Source organism: Alosa sapidissima, chromosome 22 (assembly GCF_018492685.1).
Source record: "Alosa sapidissima isolate fAloSap1 chromosome 22, fAloSap1.pri, whole genome shotgun sequence".
NCBI classification, from domain to species: domain Eukaryota; kingdom Metazoa; phylum Chordata; class Actinopteri; order Clupeiformes; family Clupeidae; genus Alosa; species Alosa sapidissima.
In genome coordinates, this window is record NC_055978.1 from 31524646 (window position 1) to 31533184 (window position 8539).

General features: G+C 42.5%; 1 non-coding gene across 1 annotated transcript; it reads left to right on the plus strand.

Annotated features, from left to right (window-relative positions):
* The first annotated feature begins 4944 nt into the window (after positions 1-4944).
* Positions 4945-5017, plus strand: trnat-ugu. Its single transcript has one exon. It is a non-coding gene; the product is annotated as a tRNA-Thr (tRNA).
* Positions 5018-8539: the final 3522 nt, after the last annotated feature.

Below are 8539 nucleotides of genomic sequence, written 5' to 3' on the forward strand. Positions count from 1 at the left end.
ATCTTTTTCCTATTGAGAAGGGTCTTGACATTACTGGTTATCCAAGGCTTGTTATTTGGATAGCAGCGTACAGTCCTTGTGGGAACAACAATGTCCATACAGAAGTTCAGATAGTCAGTAGTGCAATGTGTGACTTCCTCTAAGTCCTCTCCATTCAGTAGCACACTCCAGTCAGTGGACTCAAAGCAGTCTCTCAAAGCCTCATCTGCTTCCGGTGTCCACTTCCTGAAGGTGCGCGTGGCAACTGGTAGCCTCTGAACTTTTGGCTTGTACATTGGCTGAAGATGAATGAGGTTATGGTCCGACTTCCCCAGTGGGGGAAGGGGGGTGGCACTGTAAGCATCCCTCACGTTTGCATACATAAGATCTATTGTCCTGTTTTTCCTAGTTGGGAAGTCAACAAACTGGTAAAAGTTTGTGAGGGTGGAATCCAGTGTAATGTGGTTGAAGTCACCAGAGATTGCAAAGAAGGCATCACTGTGCTGAGTTTGGAGCCTAGCGACTGTAGAGTGAATGACGTCACATGCTGTGTCCGGGAGGGCTTGAGGCGGCACGTAGACACAAACAACAATGGCGTGCGAGAACTCCCTCGGCATGTAGTATGGTCGTAGACTGACCGCTAGTAACTCCACATCCTTACAGCATACAGTCTCCTTCACTGTAACATGTCTGGGATTGCACCATCTGTTGTTTATGTATAGCACCAGTCCGCCTCCCTTCTTTTTGCCAGAAAGTTTATTGTCTCTGTCCAAACGAGCTACACTGAAGCCGGGCAGCTCAACGTTAGCTGGGGGGATATGGCTTGTTAGCCACGTCTCCGTAAAGCATAACAAACTACATTCCCTGTACAGTTTCTGATTTCTTACCAGGGCAGCCAGTTCGTCAGTCTTGTTGGCCAGTGAGTTCACGTTTCCCATAACCACCACAGCTCCTCCGGGATGTTTACGTGAACCCTACCAGCATTCTGTCGTATTGCAAACAGCTGATTCCTTGTGTACACAAGTTTGTTGCCGCTGGAGCATTGTAATAGATCCATATCCTTAGGATAGAATGAAAACATTCCTCAAAGTGCGTAATCCAAAAAAAGTTACAAATTAAAAAAAGTAAAAAGTAAACAAAAGTCGGTAAGAAAAACACAGACACGGAGCTACCTCGACAGGCTGCCTCTCTCGACGGCGCCGGAACACAAAGACACGGAGCTGCAGGCTACAGGCTGCTACAGGCTGCTACAGGCTACAGGCTGCTACAGGCTGCTACAGGCTGCAGGCTACAGGCTGCTACAGGCTGCTACAGGCTGCTACAGGCTACAGGCTGCTACAGGCTGCAGGCTACAGGCTGCTACAGGCTACAGGCTGCTACAGGCTGCTACAGGCTACAGGCTGCTACAGGCTGCTACAGGCTGCAGGCTACAGGCTGCTACAGGCTGCAGGCTACAGGCTGCAGGCTACAGGCTGCTACAGGCTGCCTCTCTCGTCGGCGCCGGAACCGGAAGTCTCCATAATAAAGAAAAAAGGGGTTTCTAAAATTCAGTGCATTGTCAGATGCAGAAAAAACAATACTAACGAGTTATCTTCTTTTTAATGCCTCTTTGATCCACAAGTCCTCAAACCTTGTTATCAGTACTTTCATGTGATGGAAACATGCATGGTCATCTTCATCAAGGGAAATGCCTGATCTCAACTGAAGTAACTCTCCAATCTGACACTGAACTTTAGAAACCCCTTTTTTCTTGAATATGTTCCTTTATGACATTCATTTTCCAACTTCTTTCTTCTTTCCCAGATCACATGGAGACAAGTACTGATCTCCATCTTGATGCTCTTTGTCTGTGAGGACTACATACCATGCATATATAGACTTTGCCAACCAGCTGGCTAGTAATTATTAAAGTACTCACATAGGCACTGATAGGTTGAAGCTGGTGTAGAAAACTTGTTACAAAGATGGCAATTATGCTAAATCATCTTGCTGCATGTATACTAACCAGTCAGTCTTATATGTGTATAATTTACTTGATCAGTTTATTTTCTCTAAATAAGATTTATTGATGTGTAGTATGTTGTTCATGCTGCAATAATTATTTGGAGCAATTCAACTATGAACCATAAACTGTGTTTAGATTGGATATGTGCAGTAAACAAGTGACTCTCACTCTTACATTGACTTCCATTGTATTAAAAGAGCACCACATGTGGTGCAAAGTGGTACTGCAGATCCAGTACAAATTCAGTGGATTTATTGACAATATTTTTCAAAAATCATATCTCAATGAAGAAACTCAGCAACAAGCCCAAATTTTGGACAGATCCTCACATACAGAATGATATATGGTAAAATTAAAAAAAAATCCTGTTAACTGTCCACGTGGTGAAATGAGAAGATGAAAACAGGCTTTTTGATAATCAAGCCCAATTTTTAAAAAATGCTCTGAAAATATGATAATGATACCAACCAAAGTTAATGCATGGACATGACATTATAATCCATATATGAGTGGGAAAAAAATCTGATGAATTTGTGTCACATACTTTTTGAATGAGAAGCCCTCAAAGGTGATGTCTTTTCACATAATGAATTTATAGCCATTTTCAGAGCTTTGCAGAGGGGAAAGTACACAAGATACATCTGATCCGATTGGATGTTTCAATTCAACAGGAAAATGTACTTCTATTCACATAGTTTCACTAATGTGTGTGAAATACCAAAAGAGCCAATGATGTTGGAAGTTGAACAAAAAGGATTGTTCTCCGCGATGCTTAAAATGACTTGAAGTTTCAAAGGGCTGTAGTTTTGCAACGATTAGTTATACAGATATACTATGTAAGATCTATGCATAGATTTGGTCTACAAACACCTGTGAATTTTTTTCAGATTTTTTCGGAGAGGGTCACCTGCCAAATTTTGCTGAAATTGGGTGATTTCACACGGAATGACCCCTATACAACTGGCACAGCAAATTGTATTACTTTGCAAAAATGTACACCAGAAACTTTAAAAATAGGCTACAGGAGATATATTTGGCCCTGTAGGGGCTCTGTGCAGGACTTATCAACGCACAGCAGGGGTGGGCAAACTTTTTTGGCTCGAGGGCCACATTGGGGTTTGAAAATGGTCTGACGGGCCGCAGCCCATCAAATTTGATGCTTTTTAACTCATTTATAAATGATGCACTGTCACTTTAAGAGTGTTGTGTCTACACTTTCATAATGATTTTTTGCCAGCTCCATTCAAATACAGCCTATGGCTAGTGCTGTGCCTGTGTGTGTGTGTGTGTGTGTGTGTGTGTGTGTGTGTGTGTGTGTGCGCGCGCACCTATGGCTAGTGCTGTGCCTATGGATGTGTGTGTGTGTGCGCGCGCACCTATGGCTAGTGCTGTGCCTATGGATGTGTGTGTGTGCGCGTGTGTGTGTGGGCCTATGGCTAGTGCTGTGCCTATGGATGTGCCCTCAGATTAAATGGTCAGTAGTGGGAACTACTGTTGCCTTCATGATTTACTTTTAAAAGTTTCTTATATTAAATGTTATCAACAATGAACTCAATCTACGTTAAAGTTAGATTTGCTGCAATGAGGCGGACCCAAAACGTTTCATCCTTATGTAACATGCTGTTTTGACATTGTGAAAGTTCTCTAAGTCAAGTCAACTTAATTTATTTAGCACATTTCATACACAGAGGTCCTTCAATGTGCTTTTACATAAACGCAAGCAAACAGGAATTGCTGATAATAGCATAGAAGGGCAATATAGTCAAAGAATAGTTTAAAAGTAAAGAATAAAATATTAATAATAAGAAAACATAAATCAGACAAGGTAATAGTACATACAAGCATAACATGGCAATAGTTTAAAAGTGTTTAAAAAGTAATAATTAAAACATAAAAAACAACATAGAATGATTACACTAGTCAAGAACCCAGTGTACAGCAGCACTCTATGGAGATTCTTGAAGTAGTTCCAAACTGTGCGAGCAGCCGCGCACACATTTATTTATTTATTTATTTGTTTCCTTTCAGGGCCAAAATGGCCGACCACAGGGCTCGATAGTCCCCCTCATGGAGTATTTCTTTTTTTTTTGCGATCAAATTTTTATTTTATTTCAATTCAATGAGCATGGCATGTGGCATAATACATACAAAAAGTCAAAAGGATCTGTTCTAGCATACCACATACTGTAATAACAATGACAACAAATGGAGTATTAACACCCAAATAGTTAACACTCAGTTTCAGAGAAACCCGGTAGAGCTGTAACTCTCAAACTGTAAAGAACGGGCTGTTACACTCTGACTATGTCCGATCTGTCTCTGTTGAATGACAGCAAAACTACTTCACAGAATCCCCCTTTCCCCAACTAAGGACAGCAATGGTACTACAAGGAACAATAGTACTCACCCGAAGAGTGCTCTGTAAATTGAGTAATGGTGATCTTACCACAAACTGGATTCAGACATGTTACAAAGATTGCCTTTAGCAGACAATCAAAACGCAGCACAAAATCACATACAGGATGACATGACACACATACATAACCCAAGAATAATAGTCAGATAATAGTCAGAAATGATTAAAATTTTAGCTGAAGGACTTTCCCAGATTCAGAAATGTAAAAAATAAGTGATAATGATCCTAGTCAAACACCCAGTGGACGCAGCACTCTATGGCGATTCTTGAAGTAGTCCCGAACTGTGCGCACACACGTTTCCTTTCAGAGCCAAAATTATCAATCAAATTAAAATGATCCAACAGATCATCTACTGATTCTGAGAGTTCACTAGATGTCTGTGAGAGTGCTTGCTCAAAGAAAGCACTTAATTTATGATTCTCCTTTTTACTATCATAGATCTGTTCTGAGTGTGTGGTGACATACCGTAGACACATAAAAGAACACACAGATATTATCGGATAAGGCTAGGTCTTTAACTGTTGTAGAGACATGGCTTTGTGTGGCTTCATAGCTCAGTGGTTAGAGCACTGGTCTTGTAAACCAGGGGTCGTGAGTTCATTCCTCGCTGGAGCCTAGACGTGACGTAACAGTTTTAGTGGGCAGTCGTGGCCTACTGGTTAGCACTTGTAACTGGAGGGTTGCTGGTTCGAATCCCGACCAGTAGGCATGGCTGAAGTGCCCTTGAGCAAGGCACCTAACCCCTCACTGCTCCCCGAGCGCCGCCGTTGTAGCAGGCAGCTCACTGCGCCGGGATTAGTGTGTGCTTCACCTCACTGTGTGTTCACTGTGTGCTGTGTGTGTTTCACTAATTTACGGATTGGGATAAATGCAGAGACCAAATTTCCCTCACGGGATCAAAAAAGAGTATATATACTTACTTATACTTATACTTAGACATTGAGACCCTTTGTGATAACAAGGTCGAGGGTATGGCCAAGAGTGTGCATGCTGTGTTAGGTTGAAGGTATCAAGCGCAGATAAAATCACTGAAGAGTTAAAAGCAGTTTGGAGTGGAGCTAACCACAACATCGTCTATCGCAGCGAGCAGTGTGTGTGGGGGGAGGGGGGTTGGGTTATATACTGTGTGTGTGTGGGGGGGGTTGGGTTATATACTGTGTGTGTGTGTGGGGGGGGGTATATTGTGTGTGTGTGTGTGTGTGTGTGTGTGTGTGTGTGTGTGTGTGTGTGGCTTTGTGTGTGTGTGTGTGCACTATATTGTGTGTGTGGCTGTGCACTTCTCTTCTGTGATCACTGGGCCTCCATTAGCAGGATCAGGAAAATTATCATCCCGGCCATCATCGTACCAGAGGCTGCTGTGGTCACTAGATAGAAAAAGTGTTGCATTAGCATACAGCTAATGGAGTAGCCTACAACACCACCACACCATACATTAGCATAGAACTAATAGAGTAGCCTACAACACCACAACACCATGTGTTAGCATATAGCTAATAGAGTAGCCTACAACACCACAACACCATGTGTTAGCATAGAGCTAATAGAGTAGCCTACAACACCACCACAACATCATGTGTTAGCATATAGCTAATAGAGTAGCCTACAACACCACCACAACACCACGTGTTAGCATATAGCTAATAGAGTAGCCTACAACACCACCACAACACCATGTGTTAGCATATAGCTAATAGAGTAGCCTACAACACCACCACAACACCATGTGTTAGCATAGAGCTGATAGAGTAGCCTACAGCAACACCACAACACTGTGTTGGCATATAGCTAATAGAGTAGCCTACACCACCACCACACCATGTGTTAGCATAGAGCTAATAGAGTAGCCTACAACAACACCACAACACCATGTGTTAGCATAGAGCTATGGCATAGAGTAGCCTACAACACCATGTGTTAGCACAACACTATGTGTTAGCATATAGCTAATAGAGTAGCCTACAACACCACCACACCATGTGTTAGCATAGAGCTAATAGAGTAGCCTACAACACCACCACACCATGTGTTAGCATAGAGCTACTAGAGTAGCCTACAACAACACCACAACACCATGTGTTAGCATAGAGCTAATAGAGTAGCCTACAACAACACCACAACACCATGTGTTAGCATAGAGCTATGGCATAGAGTAGCCTACAACACCACCACAACACCATGTGTTAGCACAACACTATGTGTTAGCATATAGCTAATAGAGTAGCCTACAACACCACCACACCATGTGTTAGCATAGAGCTAATAGAGTAGCCTACAACACCATGTGTTAGCATAGAGCTAATAGAGTAGCCATCAACATCACAACACCATGTGTTAGCATAGAGCTATGGCATAGAGTAGCCTACAACACCACAACACCATGTGTTAGCATACAGCTAATAGAGTAGCCTACAACACCATGTTTTGGAAGAGACCGGATGGTAGCACAGGGTACAACAAGATCACAATATCAACACCATCAGAAAAACATCACACCAGCAGCACACATTAGAAACATCACATCAGCTTTTATTGAGGGTGAGCACATGGGATGGCTGGTCGCACTCAAAAGCAGGGACTGAAAACGGAATGATTTTTATTTTGGTTCGTTCTGAGCACTCAGCTACAGGAACCGAAAACAGAATGATTTTTATTTCGGTTCGTTCTGAGTAAAAACATTATTTTTTTCGGGCCTGTTCCAGTGATCCAAGGCCTCTCCTCTTAGTGGGAACCGGTTAGAACGTCATAGAACAACAGTTAATAACGTTCCTTTAAAAATGACATTGCCTTTACAAACTGATTTTGCCCAACAGCCTTAAAGCTTAAATCAAAGCTCATTAGATATCAAGGCTAACTGTTAAAAACCCTGTGCCTCAATTCAGGCGTGGGGAGGATTTGAAAGTAGGCAATTAGCCTATATAATATTAGATCTTCAAAAATGTCTGGTAGTCTAACTTCAGGTACAGAAAATGTCCTTGCTATAAGCCCTGTAATAGCCTAACCTATGTTTGGTGCTACCAACTGCATGACAGGCCTATAGATATGTTCTTATTGTTTCTGGCAGCATATGTTATTTCACACAATGTTTAAGTAATTTACTTACTTGGAAAAGGCAGTTATAGTGTTGGAAATGAAAATCCTTTTTATCAACTGGTAGGTCTAGCCGTATACCACAGGGCAGTCCTACGGGCTCTGGGCTATTATACCGTAGGCTACAGGGGTCTGGGGCCTGGGCTATTATACCGTAGGCTACAGGGGACTGGGGTCTGGGCTATTATACCGTAGGCTACAGGGGTCTGGGATCTGGGCTATTATACCGTAGGCTACAGGGGTCTGGGCTATTATACCGTAGGCTACAGGGGTCTGGGATCTGGGCTATTATACCGTAGGCTACAGGGGTCTGGGCTATTATACCGTAGGCTACAGGGGTCTGGGGTCTGGGCTATTATACCGTAGGCTACAGGGGTCTGGGCTATTATACCGTAGGCTTCTGGGGTCTGGGCTATTATACCGTAGGCTACAGGGCAGTGCTACAGGGGTCTGGGGAACACTGAGGGCTGTTTCCAAGCCTGTGGACTTTTGAATAATAATCAAAGAAAGGTTAATCCTAACAATAAATACAGTTATTAACTGCTTATCTAAAATTGCAAATGGTGTGTTCAGTCCGGAACACGTGGAATTGGTTTTGTTCCCTTTTTCGGTTACGTTCATCTAAAAATTGTGTTCCTTTCCAGTTTTTGTTTTCTTTGAACCGCTCAGTCTACTTTGAACCGCTCAGTCTACTTTGAACCGCTCAGTCTACTTTGAACCGCTTAAAGTCTACTCAAGATATGCAGCTCAGGGTGAGGAATGATAAATTGGAGTCAGAATCAAAGCGCACAGCTAAGCTCCAGTCACACACATCAGGACACATAAGCATGATATATATATATATATATATATATATATATATATATATATATATATATATATATACACACATACACACACACACACACACACACACACAGCTAAAGCTCAGCTATACAGTTAGTTTGTCTGGAAACTGCAGTTAGTTAGTCTGTGGGAAACTGGGGACTGGCTGGGCTGGTCTTTGGGGACTGGCTGGGTTGGTCTTTGGGGACTGGCTGTACTGGTCTTT